At 39.2% G+C, this 18,669-nt stretch overlaps 1 protein-coding gene across 1 annotated transcript in view; it reads right to left on the bottom strand.

Moving 5' to 3' along the window:
* The window catches only part of DSTN (destrin, actin depolymerizing factor), a 36,087-nt gene that overhangs the window by 16,671 nt on the left and 747 nt on the right, over positions 1 to 18,669 (bottom strand). The window lies entirely within an intron of this gene.

Here is an 18,669-nt window from a genome sequence, read left to right on the forward strand (position 1 = left end):
TGGGTGTACTGAAAATCTGGGGTAAAGATTAGTAGGATGGAAAGAAGATAATGATTAAAGTAACTGCAATTCATTAACATCGCAGAGACCAGAAGAAGATATCTTAAAGCACAAAAATCATGAGAGTAACAATCCATCCACATTCCTCTACTAACTAGCTATGTGGTCACCTTAGGCAAGTCACTATCTCTGAATTAAATTTGTTCCTTTAACTGTACTTAGGGGAGTGGACTAGATCAGTTATTATCTAACTTTCATGTGCATAGGAATCACCTGCAGATTTTAAAGACTGACTCAGAATATCTGGGGGTAGAGTCTGAGAGTCTGTATTTACACTAAGCTTCAGGTGATGATCACTAAGATTGCTCTGAAATTTCATGAAACAGAATAAAATTGTAGCTCATTGCTATATAGGCTTCCTTGCCTACAGGAATAATTTTTATAATGAAGCAGTAGTGATAAGAGTATTGTATTTTACCGATACTAGTAGGCCCAAAGTCAAAGCATTTTTTGGGTGTGCCATGGACTCCTGGCAAAGCCTATGGGCCCTTTCTGGAAACAGTGTTTCAAATAAAATAAAGTATACAGGATTGCCAAAAAAAAAGTCAATTATACTAAATAACAGTTTATCTATGATAATAGTTAAGAGTTCCTGTATTCATTTTGGATGATTTGTTATCACAAAGCAACATCATGGTGAATCTTAAAACAAAAGTGGCTGTAACACTAATATACAGAATTATCTGCTTAACACTATTCACTATCTTTTTACCTAAAAGATTCTTTCCTATCAGTCCCATTCTTTTAGTATTTCTGTGTTGTTTGTTTTTTGAGGGACAGGGTCTTGCTCTGTTGCCCTAGCTGGAGTGTAGAGACACAATCATGGCTCACTGCAGCCTCAATCTCCTGGGCTCAAGCGATCCTCTTACCTCAGCATCCAGAGTAGTTGGGACTACCAGCAAACACCACCACACCTGGCTAATTTTTAAATTTTTTTGTAGAAACAGGGTCTCGTTATGTTGCTCAGGCTGGTCTCAAACTCCTGGCCTCAAGTGATCCTCCTGCCTCAGCTTCCCAAAGTGCTGGGATTACAGGTGTGAGCCACCATGCCAAACCCTAGTATTTCTCTAAAATGTTAGGTTATTACATTTAATTGCTCATTTGTCAAGACACCTAAACTTTATTTTTAAAAAAGCAAAATCAAATTGTTTTTACTTAAAAAATTTTCTAAGAGGTACTGATATTCAAGTACACAGTTTTAACAATAAAGACCATTAAAGGATACTCTGAACATAGCACCAAGTTTGCTGCACAAATGGGAAGGAAAATCTTGAGAGTAAAAATAGACTGCTATCATAACAAGAGCTTTGTGATTACCTTAAAAAGATATGTTATCCACAACTTCAGTTTCTCCAGTGACCACTGGAGAACAGTTGCTCTTAGAGCTCCACCCCCATGTCAAAAAATAGCTGTTAAAAGTATGGTTCACAGCATTTTATCTCGCTAGACTACCAGTTTTTAACTTGTTCTCAAATCTGTCTGAGTCTCCTCTGGCACAGCTTTTGTAAAATAATGATTCAGAGATTAAATCAATACATCTGAGGCCCTGCCAGTATACTTAAGAATCACTCAGTGTAAGCTTCTTTAAAAATGTTACTACTCACAGAGGGAAGTAAACGTTACAAAAAATATAGAAAACTGGGTATTTTACAGTTGCAAACGACAGAACACAACTTAAAAAAACAATTCTCTCAATTCTAGCACACGGATAGTAACCTTTGAAACGTGAGCATTAAATTTTTCTAATTTGAGTTTTGTAAACAACTGAACCAGTCCAAAAGCTAAATGCAATGACGGCTTACAGCAGTCCCTCCTAAACCAAAAAATATCAGAAATGGTGGTCTTTTTCCGTACTACTAAACTCAAGTAAGACACCTGACCTTGGCTACAAAATTAACGTCAACTAAACTTCACATGATCCTTATTATTAATAGAGAAAACAGGATGAAAGCTATTTTAACTACCTCAGAAAATTATTAATTAAGAAAATTATTTTTCTAAGGTAAAGTATGAAATATTTGAATGTAGGATACTGCAGACAAATACAAATTTTCAAACTGGCAAAAATGTCATCAGCGTCTTTCTCAATCTACCTACTTCTACCAACTTCTCAAAGGAGTTGGGGAGTTAAAAACTGGGTTCGCGATTCTACTTTATTTACACCATGCCTTGCACAAGGGCCAACAGAAACAAAATGGCTAATGACAAAATATTTGGGCTTTTGGCTGCTATAACTGATGCCTCGGAACAATAATGCTGAGACAACAAATAAAATGAGAGTGACAAGTTCTTCAGCACATTTCTGCTTCACAGAAGTGTTCAGGGTCTCACAGGTCCTATATTAAGATGCGGAACTGGGCTGGGCGTTGCGGCTCACGCCTGTAATCCCAAAACTTTGGGAGCCTGAGGTGGGCAGATCACTTGAGGTCAGGAAAGCAGCCTGGCTAACATGGTAAAACCCTGTGTCTACTAAAAATTAAAAAATTACCTGAGCATGGTGGCATGTGCCTGGAATCCCAGCTACTCAGGAGGCTGAGGCAGGAGAATCACTTGAACCCAGGAGGCGAAGGTTGCAGTGAGCAGAGATCACGCCACTGCACTCCAGCCTGGGCAACAAAGCAAGACTGCCTCAAAAAAAAAAAAAAAAAAAGGCGGGGAGGGAGGGTCGGGGGTTGAATATATACATCTCCCTACCAAAACGCCACTTAAAGTATAAAAATGGGATTAAAAAGAAAAAGAACATAAATCCACCAGGACAAGGAGAAAAAATACGGAAGTTCAAATAAGGAAGAGTGAAATTGGTCTGAGAAGCACTGAGATCCCTAGACTCCCTCCTGAACATCATCCTGCTGCCAGCCCCTTACCTCTGCAATTCTGGAGTTTATTTTCTGGAGAGGGTAAATAGTAGTTCTGGACTAGTCAACATACTGAAAAAGAGGATACAGGTGACCATATGTAAATGAGTGCTAAGACACTCTCCCCACCACCACCACCACCACCTTGAAGTCATGACTTACTAAAATCCTTCGTCCCACTGTTCTAGAGAGCCCTGCTGTCAAACAGAACTTTCTGTGATGATACAAATGTTCCTTTTTTTTTTTTTTGAGACAGAGTCCCGCTCTGTCGCCCAGGTTGGAGTGCAGTGGCATGATCTCGGCTCACTCCAAGCTCCGCCTACTGGGTTCACGCCATTCTCCTGCCTCAGCCTCCCGAGTAGCTGGGACTACAGGTGCCCGCCACCATGCCCGGCTAATTTTTTTTTGTATTTTTAGTAGAGATGGAGTTTCACCATGTTAGCCAGGATGGTCTAGATCTCCTGACCTTGTGATCTGCCCAGCTTGGCCTCCCAAAGTGCTGAGATTACAGGTGTGAGTCACACGCGCCCGGCCAAATGTTCCTTTTTATTCCCCTCAATTTAGAGTTTATTTTGCCAGCCTTAAGGACATGCTGATGACATAGCCTTAGGCGGTCCTGAGAACATGTGCCCAAGGTGGTTGTGTGACAGACTGACTTTACACATTTTGGGGGGGCAGAAGTTACAAGCAGACATCAATCAATAAATGTAAAGTGTACATTGGTTAAGTTTGGAAAGGTGGGATAACTCAAGGGAACATTCCAGGACACAGGGGAATTCTGTAAACTAAAAGTATCAGAGACAGGTCTCATTCAAGTTAGAAATTTATTTTGCCAAGGTTTAGGACATGCCTAGAAGAAAAGAATCCAGAAGCACAGAAACAGTCTGTGGCCTATGCCTTTCTCCAAAGATGATTTCGAGGTCTTCAATATTTAAAGGTGAAACATGGCTGGAGGGGAAAGGAGGGTATGGTCATACACTGTGCAAGAGAAAAAAAGCAAGTAGGGAACGGTACATTATATACTGGTCTTGTGCTCAGTAAATCAGCACTTTACATAAGGTGAAAACGTTCCTTTTCTGCACTGTGTAGTATGGTAATCACTAGCAAGTGTGGCTACAAATTTTATTTTAAATAGTTTGATATAAAGTAACACATAAAATTAACTCTCTTAATACCAAAGTAGTATGTCTGGAGTAAACAAATTTATTGACCATATTTCATAGTTTTCTGCCTCAGAAAACAATGTATTATTTAGCTTTATTGATGACTGCTGTCATCAGGAAACTCAGTTATCACGTACACAATGACAGACTAATGCCTCTAATATCAAAGTCACTCAAAGAGGAAAAAAAAGAAAAAAAAAAAAGAATAATGCCTCCAAGGGTAAAGACTTCAATTCTAGTTTACTACAATTAACTATGGTTAACTATTTCTGAGGGCAAGGAAGAAATCCTGGGAGAAATTCAGATAAACTCTTTTTTTTTAAACTACTTATTCTGAGTGTTAATTTGGAAAGAGTCAAAACAACCAAAATGAAGGATCATCATAAAGTTTCATACAAGAGGGCTTGACTTAGCCAGGTGTGGCAGCACATGCCTGTAGTCCCAGCTACTCAGGATGATGAGGGAGGATCACTTGGGCCCAGGAAGTGGAGAATGCAGTGAGCCAAGATCACACCACTGCACTCCAGCCTGAGCAACAGAGAAAGACCTTGTCTCCAAAAAAAAAAAAAAAAAAAAAAAAGGGCTTGACTTTAAGCAAAGACCTTAATTCTTACAGATGGCATAACAAGAGTTTTGTTTTTTTTTTTTTTAATTCCTTGAGAAACAAAAGCCTAGTTATTGGGGAAGAAGTGAAATAATGGATTTAAAATACAAGGTTTACGTAACATCAATAAAGGTAACTTCATTTTATGTAACAATACTACACACAAGGCTATTTCTGATTTTACAATTAACAGGGAAAACTGAGCAAGTCAAATACTGAATATATATATTTTTAAACTGGCTGTGTTCTTCTCAAAAACAGAATTTGTAACATTTAACCTTAGAAGACCTTTTTAACTAGAGAAGAAAGTGTAACACAGGGTTGAATCAGACTTACTAAAATCTTGTAACTTGGGCAAGTTAGCTAACTTCTTTAATCCTCAGCTTCATCATCTGTGAAATGTGAATTATCGTACTGCTAACTCAAGAGGATTGATTAAAACAACACACATAAGGCCTTCTATGCACTAATCAAAGACTCTTACATTATTAACCAGAAAATCTGATTACAGCTTCTTCTACTCTTTCTAGTTACCAATGTGGCCAATTTTTATTGAAATCTTTGGGTAACAGAACGTTATGGATAAAGAAACCAGACAGCTTAAAAGTGATTTGAAACAGTAATTTCCATTTGTTCTCTGATAATCAAAACTACGAATTAAAAACGAACCTAACAATTTAACGTGTCTCTCTTCTTTCTCCACATGACTGTTAAGTGATTAAATAGCAAAGACATACCAACAGCAAAGAGAAGGGTAACAGCTCTCTGAACACTGTAAGATTCAATTACACTACCTCCTACCATTCTCCTAGGCACAACCATCACCTGCAGCCATAAATCAAAATCTGCAATGAAGAAACTGGGGCCTATGAGGCAAGCCATAGGTTTTGTCCTAAAATATGTCCCTTTTCCTAGTATATACAGGCATACCTTGGAGACATTGCAAGTTCAATTCCAGACCATAGCAATAAAGCAAGTCACAAAATTTTTTGGTTTCCCAGTGCATATAAAAGTTGTTTATACTATACTGTAATCTATCAATTTTGCAATAGTAAGTTGTATCTATTAGCTTTATCTAAGGCAGAGAAAATGACTGTTTCAAGGATTTATGAGCATTAGAAAGAGGAAAAAAAATCCTTCTAATATTCTGCCTCATCCTCCACTGAGACAAGAAAAAATTAAAATATACCTCTCCAGGGAGACCCTCTCTTGGGCGACCTGTTTTCTCAGCATGAGGAAGCTTTCTCTTTTTTGTCTATTAAACTTTCTGCTCCTTAACGCAGAAAAATAAATACATAAATAAATAATAAAATAAAATATATCTCTCCATTGGGGAATGGAATAAAATTCAGCAATAAAACAGAATTGCTGAGGCACAAATGCCTTATGCTAAGTGAAAAGAAGCTAGACTCAAAGTGTATCAATGTACAGTTCCACTTACATGGCAAAGGTAAAACTATAGAGACAAAAAACAGATCAGTGGTTGCTGGGGACAGGAGGAGGGATTAATGAGGAATTTTTTTGTGTGAAGAAATTATTCTATATTTTGACTGTGGCTGTAGTTACACAACTATATATATGTATGTGTATGTTTCTATATGTGTATATATATGTCAAAACTTCCAGAACTTACACTAAAAAGGGTGAATTTCACTTTATGTAAATTATACTAAATTATACATCTAATTTTTATTTCAAGGTGAAGAATATTTTTAGTATTCTACTCTTCGAGAAACAGCATATTAACCAAACAATAAGCTAAACGTGAAAAATTTCTCCTTGGTTTAACAAGTTGTCTTAGTTCTCTCTGGATGGTTAACTAGCACATCAATGAATATGAAAGATATGCTGGTCAACTGTTTCCCCGTCACACCTAGTTTTCTAAGCCCTGCCAATTCCTCCTTAAACGTGTATTTCAAATCTATTCCTTCTCATTTACTCTCAAAATCTCCTATAACTCCCAAGATTAAGTCTTCAACAATTCCCAAGCAATTACAAGATAAAGTCCGTATTTATTAACAGAGCATAAAAAGCCTTTTATTGTCTAAACCAACCTACTTTTCCAGATTTGTTTTCCACCACAGGCAACGCTATTTATTATTCACTAATACCTTTTAGAAAGCAATTTGGCCATTTATATCATAGAGCCTTACAATAATCCATACCCATTGACCCTTTAACCCAGTAACCTCACTTCTAGGAATTTATTCTAGGAAAATAATCTACTTAATACTAAAAAACCAGACAGCCCAAATAAATAAAAACAGGAGAACTACAAAGTAAATGATAGTATATCCACAGGATAGTTCCTGATGCAGCTGTTAAAATCATTTTATGAAAAGTTTTTAATAGCATGTGGGAAATACTTATGACTTACTTTCAGTGAATGAAGAAGCTGGATATAAAGTTATATGTACAGTATAATCTCAATTATGGAAAACAGTACCGAAGAAAAAGAAGTTCTACAATTTTATCTCTAAAAGTAGGACTATAACTGATTTTTATCTTCTTTCTAGTTTCATTTTCTTTTATTTCTCTGGTAAGCTTTTTTTTTTTTGAGACGGAGTTTCGTTCTTGTTGCCCAGGCTGGAGTGCAACGGTGCGATCTCGGCTCATCACAACTTCCACCTCCTGGGTTCAAGCGATTCTCCTGCCTCAGCCTCCCGAGTAGCTGAGATTACAGGCATGAGCCAACACGCCCAGTTAATTTTTCGTATTTTTAGTAGAGACAGGGTTTCTCCATGTTGGTCAGCCTGGTCTCGAACTCCCGACCTCAGGTGAGCCACCCGCCTCGGCCTCCCAAAGTGCTGGGATTACAGGCATGAGCCACTGCGCCCCGCAGGTAAGCATATTTTTTATATTAGAAATACACACACCTTTTTGATTCGGTGATTTTATACCTAGGACTCTCTTTTGAAGAAATGCAAGATTTATGCACAAGATGAGAGTATTTCTTATAAAAAGAAATTTAAGGCCGGGCGCGGTGGCTCAAGCCTGTAATCCCAGCACTTTGGGAGGCCGAGACGGGCGGATCACAAGGTCAGGAGATCGAGACCATCCTGGCTAACACGGCGAAACCCCGTCTCTACTAAAAACACAAAAAATTAGCCGGGCGAGGTGGCGGCGCCTGTGGTCCCAGCTACTCGGGAGGCTGAGGCAGGAGAATGGCGGGAACCCGGGAGGCGGAGCTTGCAGTGAGCTGAGATCTGGCCACTGCACTCCAGCCTGGGCGACAGAGCAAGACTCCGTCTCAAAAAAAAAAAAAAAAAGAAATTTAACATGAGGGTGACGTACATGCATGATATTAAACAATTTAAGTAGTTTTTCCAGATATATCTTATATACCATGAAATTCACCCATTTAAAGTGTAGTAAATTCAGTGGGTTTTCAGTATAGTCACAAAGTTGTGCATTCATCACCACTTTCTAATCTCAGACCATTTTGAATACCACAAAAAGAAACCCTGGACTGGGTATAATAGCTCATGCCTGTAATCTCAGCACTTTGGGAGGTTGAGGCAGGAGGATCTCTTGAGTCCAGGAGTTCGAGACCAGCCTCGGCAAAATAGTGAGACCTCATCTTGACAAAAAACCTTTTTAAAATTGCCAGGGATGGTGGTATGGGCCTGTAGCTCCAGATATTCAGGAGGCTGAGGTGGGAGGATCTTTTACGCCAGGGTGGTAGAGGCTGCAGTGAGGTATGCTCATGCCACTGCACTCCAACCTGGGTGACAGAGTGAGACCCTGTCTCCAAAAAACAAAAACAAAAACAAAAAAACAAACTCCAAACCCATTAGCAGTCATTCCTCATTCCCACTCCCACCCACCCTAGCCCTTGCTAACCACTAATGTACTTTCTGTCTCCATGGATCTGCATATTCTGGACATTTTATTAGATGGAATCACACAATATGTCATCTTTTGGGACTGACTTCTTTCACTTAGCATATTTTCAATGTTCATCCACGTTGTAGCATGTACCAGTATTTCATTTCTTTTTATTGCCAAATAATATTCCCTTCCCTCGTATGGATACACTACATTTATCCATCTATCTATCAACTGATGAACACTGGGTTATTTTCACTTTTGGCAACTATGAATAATACTGCTATGCACATTTGTGTACAAGCTTTTGTGTGGACATACATTTTCATTTTGCTTGAATATGTAGGTAGGAGTGAAACTGCTGAGTCATACAGTAGCTCCCAAGTTGAACTTTTCCAGGCACTGCCAAACTATTTTTCAAAATTACTGCACCATTTTACATTCCCACCAGCAATGTATGGGTGCTCCAACTTCATAGCCTGGCCAACATTTGCTACAATAATCTTTTCATTATAGCTGGCTTAGCAGGTACGAAGGAGTATATCATTGCGGTTTTGATCTGCATTTCCCTAATGGCTAATAATGTCCTGCATTTTTTTCCACTGGCTTATTAGTCATTTGCACATCTTTAGAGAAATATCGATTCAAATCCTTTGCCCAAACGAGTGGGTTTTTTATTGTTGTGTTGTAACTCCTTTAACATATTCTACACACAAGCTCCTTGTCAGGTATATGATTTGCAAACATTTTTTCCTATTCTGTGGGTTGTGTTTTCATTTCCTTGATGGTGGTCTTTGATGAACATTTTTGTATACAATGAAGTCCAATTTATCTATTTTTGTCACTTGTGCTTTTGGTGTCATTGCCTAGAAACACCAGGAAAACTACCAACAAAAATTGCCTAACACAAGTTCACAGAGATTTATATCTATGTGTTCTTCTAGGAGTTCATAGTTTTAGTGCTCACATTTAGATTTATGATCCATTTTAAGTTAACTACAACACACAGTATAAAGTAGGGATCCAAATTCGTTCTTTTGCGTGCGGCTATCCAATTGTCCCAGCACCACTTATTGAAAACACTATTTTCCCCCCACTGAATTATCCTGGCACTCATGTCACACTGGGAAATGGGAAATACAGTTTTATCCTCTATAGATGAACTCAAGTGTGTGAGAAAAATCTATATTGGCAGTCTCCAGATAGTCACTGTTTCATTCCCTTATTTCCATCATAATATGTATAAAATCTGTAATCTTATTTGTTTACTTATTTCTTAACCGTCTCTCCCATTAGAATGTATACTTCAGGGCCGGGCGCAGTGGTTCACGCCTGTAATGCCAGCAGTCTGTGAGGCCGAGGCAGGCAGATCACGAGGTCAGGAGTTCAAGACCAGCCTCTCCAACATAGTTGAAACCCCATCTCTACTAAAGATATAAAAAATTAGCCAGGCGTGGTGGCGTGCACCTGTAATCCCAGCTACTCAGGAGACTTAGGCAGGAGAATCGCTTGAACCTGGGAGGTGGAAGTTGCAGTGAGTCAAGATTGCGCTACTGCACTCCAGCCTGGGCAACAGGGTGAGACTCAGTCTCAAAAAAAAAAGAATGTATACTTCACAGGCACAGGGATTTTTTTCTTGTATATTATTGAATCTCTAGAGCCTACAACAACAGTGCCAGGTTCCTAGAAGGTAGCTAATAATTACTTCTCGAAAAAATGAGAATACATATTAAATGGCTTGAAAGAAAATGCCCCAAATGTTAATACTTTGGTTGGAACTGTCATTACAGCTAAATTTTTCTTAACGTTCTACAATGAACATATACTACTCTTATAATCAACTACGAAATTATGGTATTTTAAAGATTTACAAAACTTCTGAATCAATTTTTTTATTCCTCAAAATTCTAAGAACCTAAATTTTTGCTAAACTATTTTGTTTTAGCTTCTTTTATAGGCTCCCAAGCATAACGACACCATCAAATATCTGGTAGATCAGGTCTAAGCCTTAGAAGCCATCTTTGAGAGTCTTCTTTCCCTTATGCCACACATCCAAATTATCATTAAGTCCTTCCAGTTCTACCCCCAAAATATATATCCAATCTTACCACCTCTCATTAACTCCACTATTAACAAATTTTAATTCAAGCTACCACCATCTACCATCTGAATAAAGCAATAGTTGGTTGTGTCGCTATTTGTTTGTTTACGGACATGGTCTCGCTTTGTCACCCAGGCTGAAGGGCAATGGCGTGATCTTGGCTCACTATATCCTCAACCTCCTGGGGTCAAGTAATCTTGCTTCAGCTTCCTAAGTAGCTAGGACTACAGGTATATGTCACCATGCCTGGTTATTTATGTTTTATTTTTTGGTAGAGATGGGGTCTCTCTATGTTGCCCAGGGTAGTCTTAAACTCCTGGCCTCAAGTGATCCTCCCACCTCGGCCTCCCAAAGCACTGGGATTACAAGCGTGGGTCACCACACCCAGCCAACAATAGTTTCTTAATTGGTCTTTGTCCCCATTTGTACATCTCTACACATCAACCACAGGGATAAATCATCTCTCATTCCACTACACTACTTAACACCTCCCCACCATCACACACCCAATGGCTTCCTGGTGCCATCAGAATAAAATTCAAATTCCTCACCTTTAACCTAAGGGCCCATTCTGGTCTAGTTCTTGCCTATAATCTATTTCCTACTTATTTCCCCCTTGTTGACTGAATGCTAACCACACAAACCTTTTTTCTGTCCCTGGCAAATGTCAAGACCATTCTCTTCTACAGGCCCTTCTACCTAGAGTTCCTTCTGCCCCAAATGCTTTTCACACAGCTAGCTCTTTATCGCCGTGTAAGTCCTACCTCAAAAGAGGCCTTCTCTAAACTCTAGCTAAAGTAGCCCAACTCTTCTAATACTTCCTTTTTTTTTTTTTTTTTTGAGATAGGGGTCTTGCTCTACTGCCCAGGCTGGAGTGCAGTGGCACAATCTCGGTTCACCACAACCTCCACCTTCCAGGTTCAAGCAATTCTCCTGCCTCAGCCTCTCAAGCAGCTGGGACTACATGTGCCTGACACCACGACCGGCTAATTTTGTATTTTTAGTAGAGATGGGGTTTCTCCACGTTGGTCAGGCTGCAGATTCTTACAATGATTTGAGAATTCCTGAAAACTCCTAAGCTTCAACAACTGACTTCAAAGATTGCCCCAGAGCAAGCTGGGGAAGCCTTATCTGTATTTGCCTGTGCTGTGCTGTAGCGTTAGTTCTATTACTATAGGTTAAGTACCTTCCGTTACCAAACATTTCAGATATTTTCAAATTTTGGAATATTTGCATATACATAATGATATAGCTTGGGGATAGGACCCAAGTTCAAACACAAACTTCATTTGTGTTTCATATATACTTTATACTGATAGCCTGAAAATTATTTTATATATTTTAATAATTCTGTGTGTGAAACAAAGTTTTGTCTGCATTTTGACTGTGACTTGTCACATGAAGTCAGATGTAAAATTTTCCACTTGTGGCAATATGTTGGTGTTCAAAAAGTTTGGGATTTTAGAGAATTTTGGATTTTTAGATTAGGGTTGCTCCTGTACATGAAAATGGCAACAGAAAAGCTGTGAAACCATTTTAAAATAAACACTAATTACATTTACAAGCTATTTTCTGAAAGCAAGTCAAGACAGAAACAAGGGTAGGAAATTCATTTGCTTTTCTGTGACAAGGCAAACAGAAATAACAACCTATGAAGTAATGTAAAAATGTTCAAAGGAGTAAACAATCTTTCTCTGATGTGATCCAAAAGCACAAACACAATGACAAATGATCTTCCAGCTGTAGTATGAACTTAAGTTTCTATCTTTCAGGCACTCATCTATGCCCTGTTTCAACAGAGTTCTGTCTTTTCACACCTTCAACTAGAGATTACATTGTTAATTTAAAAACTTTAATTGCATTTTTTACCGAAAGCAATTGCTTTTAAAAAATCTACATAGGATGTGAGGGTGATCTGGCTGCGACATCTGTCACCCCATTGATCACCAGGGTTGATTTGGCTGATCTGGCTGGCTAGGCTGGTGTCCCCTTCCTCCCTCACCACTCCATGTGCGTCCCTCTAGAAGCTATGCACTCGGTAGAAGAGGATGACCATTCCCAATAGAGGAGAACCGGTCTTTGGTCAAGGTTATATGAGCAGCTGCGCTCCCCTGCTAGAACCTCCAAATAAAAAATCTACATAAAACTGACCTTCAATTTTAACATAACAAAGCAAAACATGGAATAGTGTTGGCAGCATGTAAGCATTACAGTATCAGCTACTAGAAGACTAATCTTGGAGATAAGAATCACTCTAGATTAAATATTCAACTCAGTGGGGGTCTTAATACAGCAGATTCAATGATTAATATAACATTTTGGCCCAAAGTATTACTGAGACGAATAAACCTGATGTTTATTTGTCTAAGTCTATGCCTCTCCCAATTGTAAAATTTCAAGAAAAATGAGGAGATAATTCAGAAGCACAATTCCAAGTGAAAACTTCTCACTTCTAACATCAATGAAAGGAGGCAGGAACAGAAGAAAAGTTGTGGTTACAATATTGCTGAAGTATTAGGTGTAAATCTTTGTGTATGACTTTCATGGACAATCTAGAGAGGAATGTTATGCCACAAGGGAAGTAAGCTCAAGATACTTTCACGGCTGGGCTCACTGGCTCATGCTTGTAATCCTAGAACTTTGGGAGGCCAAAGTGGGTGGATCGATTGAGCTCAGGAGTTCAAGACCAGCCTGGGCAACATGGTGAAACCTCGCCTTTATAAACCCCATCTTTATATATAAATTTATATTTATAAATCCCATCTTTATATATATAAAGCTTTTAAAATACAAAGCTTAGTTAGAAGTGGTTGTGCGTGCCTATAGTCCCAGCTACTCAGGAGGCTGAGGAAGAGAACTGACCCAGCCTGAGGGTGGACAATGCAGTGAGCTGTGTTCATGCCCCTGCACTCCAGCCTGGGTAACAGAATGAGGCCCTGCCTCCAAAACAAAAAAAAATGCTTTCACAATATTCTACTTATTTATTATGCTCTGTGGTTTACATATGCAAATGACAGTACAACGAAGAGACTAGCTCTAGTTACTCAGAGACTAGAGTGTTGTTCTGTGGACAAAAACAACGCATTTACATGTTAAATTCAGTTTTTCAAGACTTGCAAGTTTTTTTTCAAACTTCAAATATAGCCTGCTTCATCTCAAAGTATTACTGAAAGAAAACATAAAGTTATACTAACATAGAAATTCAAAAGTTTGAAGTCTTCCTGTATACTAAGTTAAACACAATTTTGATTTAAACAAATTCTATTTATGAAAAATAGTTGCTAGGCACGATGGCTCAAGCCTGTAATCCCAACACTTTGGGAGGCCAAAGTGGGAAGATTGTTTGAGACCAGTCTGGGCAATATAGCGAAATCTCCTTTCTACAAAAAATTTTAAAAAGTTAGCTGGGTGTGGTGGTGCACATCTGTAGTACCAGCTACTCCGCAAGCTAAGGTGGGAGGATCATTTCTGCCCAGGAGATGGAGGCTGCAGTGAGCTCTGGCCTGGCTGCAAGAGAGTCTGTCTCAAAAAAAAAAAAGAAAGAAAAAGAAAAGAAAGGAAAGGAAAAAGAAAAGAAGGAAAGTCAGTCATGGTTACTTGTTTTGCATGTTTGTTTTTTAGACTTTTAATTTTTTTTTTTTTTTTTTTTTTTTGAGATGTCACCCAGGCTGGAGTGCAATGGTACAATCTTACCTCACTGCAACCTCCGCCTCCCGGGTTTAAGCGATTCTCCTGCCTCAGTCTCCTGAGTAGCTGGGATTACAGGCGCACGCCACCACACCTGCCTACAGACTTTTAATTTTTTAGAGAAGTTTTAGGTACAGCAAATTTTAGCAGAAAGTGCATTGTTTCCATATATTTACTGTGTGTGTTTTTACGTTTTGGCTAGAGGAACTGCCAGGAAAGAGGGTGTAAGTGTAAAGTGAGGGATGTTAATCTCCACAGCCCTCAGCAAAGAAGGAAAGAACTCTGCCCTAAGTCACTCTACATTCTACCACTACCAGGGGCCTAAAAATGGCGGGTGGCTAGAATTAAGAGAGAGTATTGAACTTCTGGTAATTAGCTGGTTAAGGGGCCTGGAAAGAAATTTATGTCCCAGAAAAGAGAAATATTAGTACTCAGTATGAGGTTCTGGTATTGATAATCATGCTCTTGTTGTTTTTTGAGACAGGGTCTCCCTCTGTGGCCAGGCTGGAGTGCAGTAGTGCAATCATAGCTCACGGAAGCCTCTCACACTCAGGCTCAAGCAATCCTCCCACCTCAGCCTCCCAAACAGCTAGAAGTATAGGCACATGCCAGCATGCTCAGCTAATTTTTATTTAATTTTTTTGTTCAGATGAGGTCTCACTATATTGCCCAGGCTGGTCTCCAACTCCTGGCTTCAAGCAATCCTCCTGCCTCAGCCTCCCAAAGTGCTGGGATGACAGGTATGTGACACTGTATCCAGCTGATTTTTTTTTTTTTTTTAACTGTTATATTTACTTTATGGCTCTGTAAATAAGCTTAGGTGAAGATGATAAGTATTTACAGAATGGTCAGGTTTGCAGGATGCAACATGTATGTAAAAACCTAAGATGCAATAAACATACAAAAAGAGTCAGCTCACTAGTAATCAAGAGAAATGCAAAATAAAATAATGAGAAACCATTTCACAACCATCAGACTGGCAAAGGTTTCAAGTCTCTTATTAAGTGGTGAAAGGCAATGTAGAAACAAGCTGTTGATGATGAAATACAACCAGAACGAACCAGTAGTAGAGTAGAAAATATGTACGCTCCAACCCAGAGCTTCCGCTTCTAGATATATACCATGGAGAGATACACACTGGGGCTACAGAAGTAATATATAGTAATATATGACATGGAAATTGCCTATTATAAAAAGTTTAAACAGACCAAAAAAAAAAAAGGCAAAAAATTAGGAAACGGCCAAATGTCTACCAACAGGGGAATGGATAAACTTGCATAGTCATACAAAAGAACACAATTCAGCAGTTGAAGAATCAAAGCTACAAATATACCCAAAAGCTGCCCCCCCTTGCAAAAAATAAAAATAAAAAATAAAAACCCACCCCATAGTTTAATTTTTTCTCACAGAGCTGCAAAAGCATACATGAAGTGTAGTATTTACATAAGTTTTAAAAGCACATCAAGGCAATACATATGATTAAGTAGCTAAAAGTATGGAACTACCAATGAATATCAATTTCAGGTGACTACTGTGAACTTTACCTGAGCCCTGTGTTCTCGGAAAGCAGTGATGGTTAATCCACCCCATGTGTTTTGTGTTCTGGGAAACAGGTAACTGCAAAGAACTGGCCTGTTGCATATTTTCAGATAAGGCAATCAGCAATGCTCTCCTAATTGCAACAGCCTGAATAAAATCATCTCCTTAACCAACCAGGATATTATTATGTCTTTGACGCAGGAATAGTTATAACTCTGGGGAGGGAAGAGAATAGGATGAGGAAGACGATGCATGTTTAGCTGTAATGGCAACATAAAAACCTGAAATACGGCAATAAGACAGCCCTTTTTTTTCCTGCACAAAAGGATCTGTGATTCTGTGTACTTTTCTGCTTAAAATGTTTCAAAATTATTATTTTAAAGCTTGGAGTTGGAAAAGGTGATTTGTCTCAAGTCAATTAATCATTTACAATCTGCTTTCTCATATGGTAAATAGGCATGTGAATACATGCCCAACCTATTTCACTGGGTTGTAGTGTTTTTGCTAATCACCAAGTATTAGAATACTTGAATACTGTGCCAGTTAGTTCAGTCTGTGAGACCACAGTTCATATACAGTTCATATTAGGATAATGTTAAGGGTTAGATTACTGTGCAAACCTTTTAACTCTACTTTGGGGGCAAGACTACACACTCTTACTTTCCAAGAAGCTATATATATCTATGCTGTAAAGAAACTCTTTGGTTACAAGAGGAGCTAGGCAAGTCTAGGTGTGATGTCTCAATCCATATCCAGTAGAACTACTGAGCAAATAACTCTAGTAACTTGATGGTGGGCTACTAAACAATTTCTATACAAGGAGGCTGGCACACCCAATACGCACACACACACAGTTTTGTTTGGGGTCTGTAATTGTGGTTCATGTGGACGCAGACATTGTTTGTTTTTTGTTGGGGGAGGGGGTTAACACTATAAAGTGAGACATCTGAAAACATCTAATCTCATCCTCAAGTGCCCAGTTGTTTTCAAACCGCTTTATTTCAGGTGCTTCTCGAAGACTTGGTGAGTACAAGGAAGTGATTCTGCTAATTTAGAACAAACCCATCGGTAGTTAAAATTTAATCTTAAAAGAAACTTGGAACCAAGCATCCAACCAAAAGAGCCAAAAGAAAAGTGCTAGACTCCGGGATAATACCCACAATATTCTCTAATCACCGGACTAAACAAAGATGCTCCTGCGCTCCTAAGGCTAAAAACAAAAATAACCTTTAAAAATGGGGGGTCTATATTCTGAACTCCAAAGGTAACTTGTAAGGTCTTCTTGATCTCCCTAAAGCCAACAATTTTGAAACGTATTTGGAAACCGCTCATCTCTAATTTTTGTTTCTCCCACTTCTCACAAGAACAAGCAAATATAACAGACTCCTCCTTCCTTGCATTTAGTTACACTTTAAGCATTTAACTTAAGCACTTAACTAAAGGTAAAATGTTTGGTCTCTTATTTTCAAACAGAAAAATAAAGTCTGTATTAGACACTCAATAAAAAAGTATAATGTCAAATCAGAAGTCTCTAGAGCAGACGCCAGTCAGTTTCAAATCACTTTTAGAGTGACTGGTCTTAAACGTACCGTAACTCATAAGCCCCTAGATTAAAAGTCTTTTAGTATAAAGTAGCATAGACATTTAAAATATTATTAAATTTTTAATAATTAAATATTAGACTTAAGATGCTGATACTTTGTAGCTTACAGCATTAAACCAAAGAAAAACCAAAAACTGAACCGTATCAAATCCCTATTACATACATACCTACAGTCATCAAGAAAGTACCGGTTAATCTTTTCTTTTTACTAAGGGGCCGCCTGCATTTCATGAAAGTTGCAATAACTTAAGAAAACCAAAACTGTTACACAGTGAAAACAGTTTGTATGCAGATAAGCTGGTACCAACTGCTTCTAGACAGACAGATGCAATTAGAATGTAATATTTCTAGCAAAGTCTGGTAAGGCTATGCCTGCAAATCATTGACCAAAAATGGTAACAGTGTGTGCAGACTAAAGAAAATGACAAAATGTTCCATCTGATAGTTCAGTTGAGAATACGTTTGTTTTTAAATAGCTAATTAGAGGGACACAATGTAAAGGGGGAAAATACGTAAATTAAGCAAAATGTCCATCATATAGAATATACTAATGAGCACGTGTTTACTTTTTGGTGACTCTAGTATTTTAATGGTTTTTAAAGCTCTTAAATTTGCTTGTATCAGCATCCCAGCATCATGCCCACACCCTGCGCACCAAGTTCTGGCAGAGTCCAACTGTCTACAGGTCAGAAAAAAAATTCTAACCATACACGGACAGATCGGGCAGGGAAGGGTTAAAAGAGACCCTGCCAAGCTTGACAAGCACGACCAGAGTGCTGCTGGAAGCCGACTGCCAGATAAAAAGAAAAAAAAAAACAAAGAGGCTGCAAGGCCACCCCGTTCTAAATCATGCCAGTATCCTGCTCGTTAGCGATCATTCCGTGCTCTAGGGCTGTTCCATAAAAGCTTTAGCTTCCTTATTGAGATGGACAGACCTCAAGGGCTGGAACGCGCACAAGTCGCCGAGCGCCTCAGCGCTAGCTCTGGGGAACTAAACTCACGCCAACAAGGACGGTCGCCGGATTCCGACGCCCCCCGCCTCCCACTTCTCAGCCGCGGTGTGCAGCCCCCCGGATGGATTTCACAGAGCGGGTGGAGGCGCTCGACCCCGGCCAGTTGTTGCAAGGCCCGGTCTGGAGGCACCGCAGAGGCCACGCTCAGGGCGGCGGCCTCGCCCCAGCTGGGAGCTGCGCAGCGACCGCGGATCCGCCCAGGGGCGCCAGGGCCCA

This window comes from Papio anubis, chromosome 16 (assembly GCF_008728515.1).
Source record: "Papio anubis isolate 15944 chromosome 16, Panubis1.0, whole genome shotgun sequence".
In the NCBI taxonomy this organism is placed as follows: Eukaryota; Metazoa; Chordata; class Mammalia; order Primates; family Cercopithecidae; genus Papio; species Papio anubis.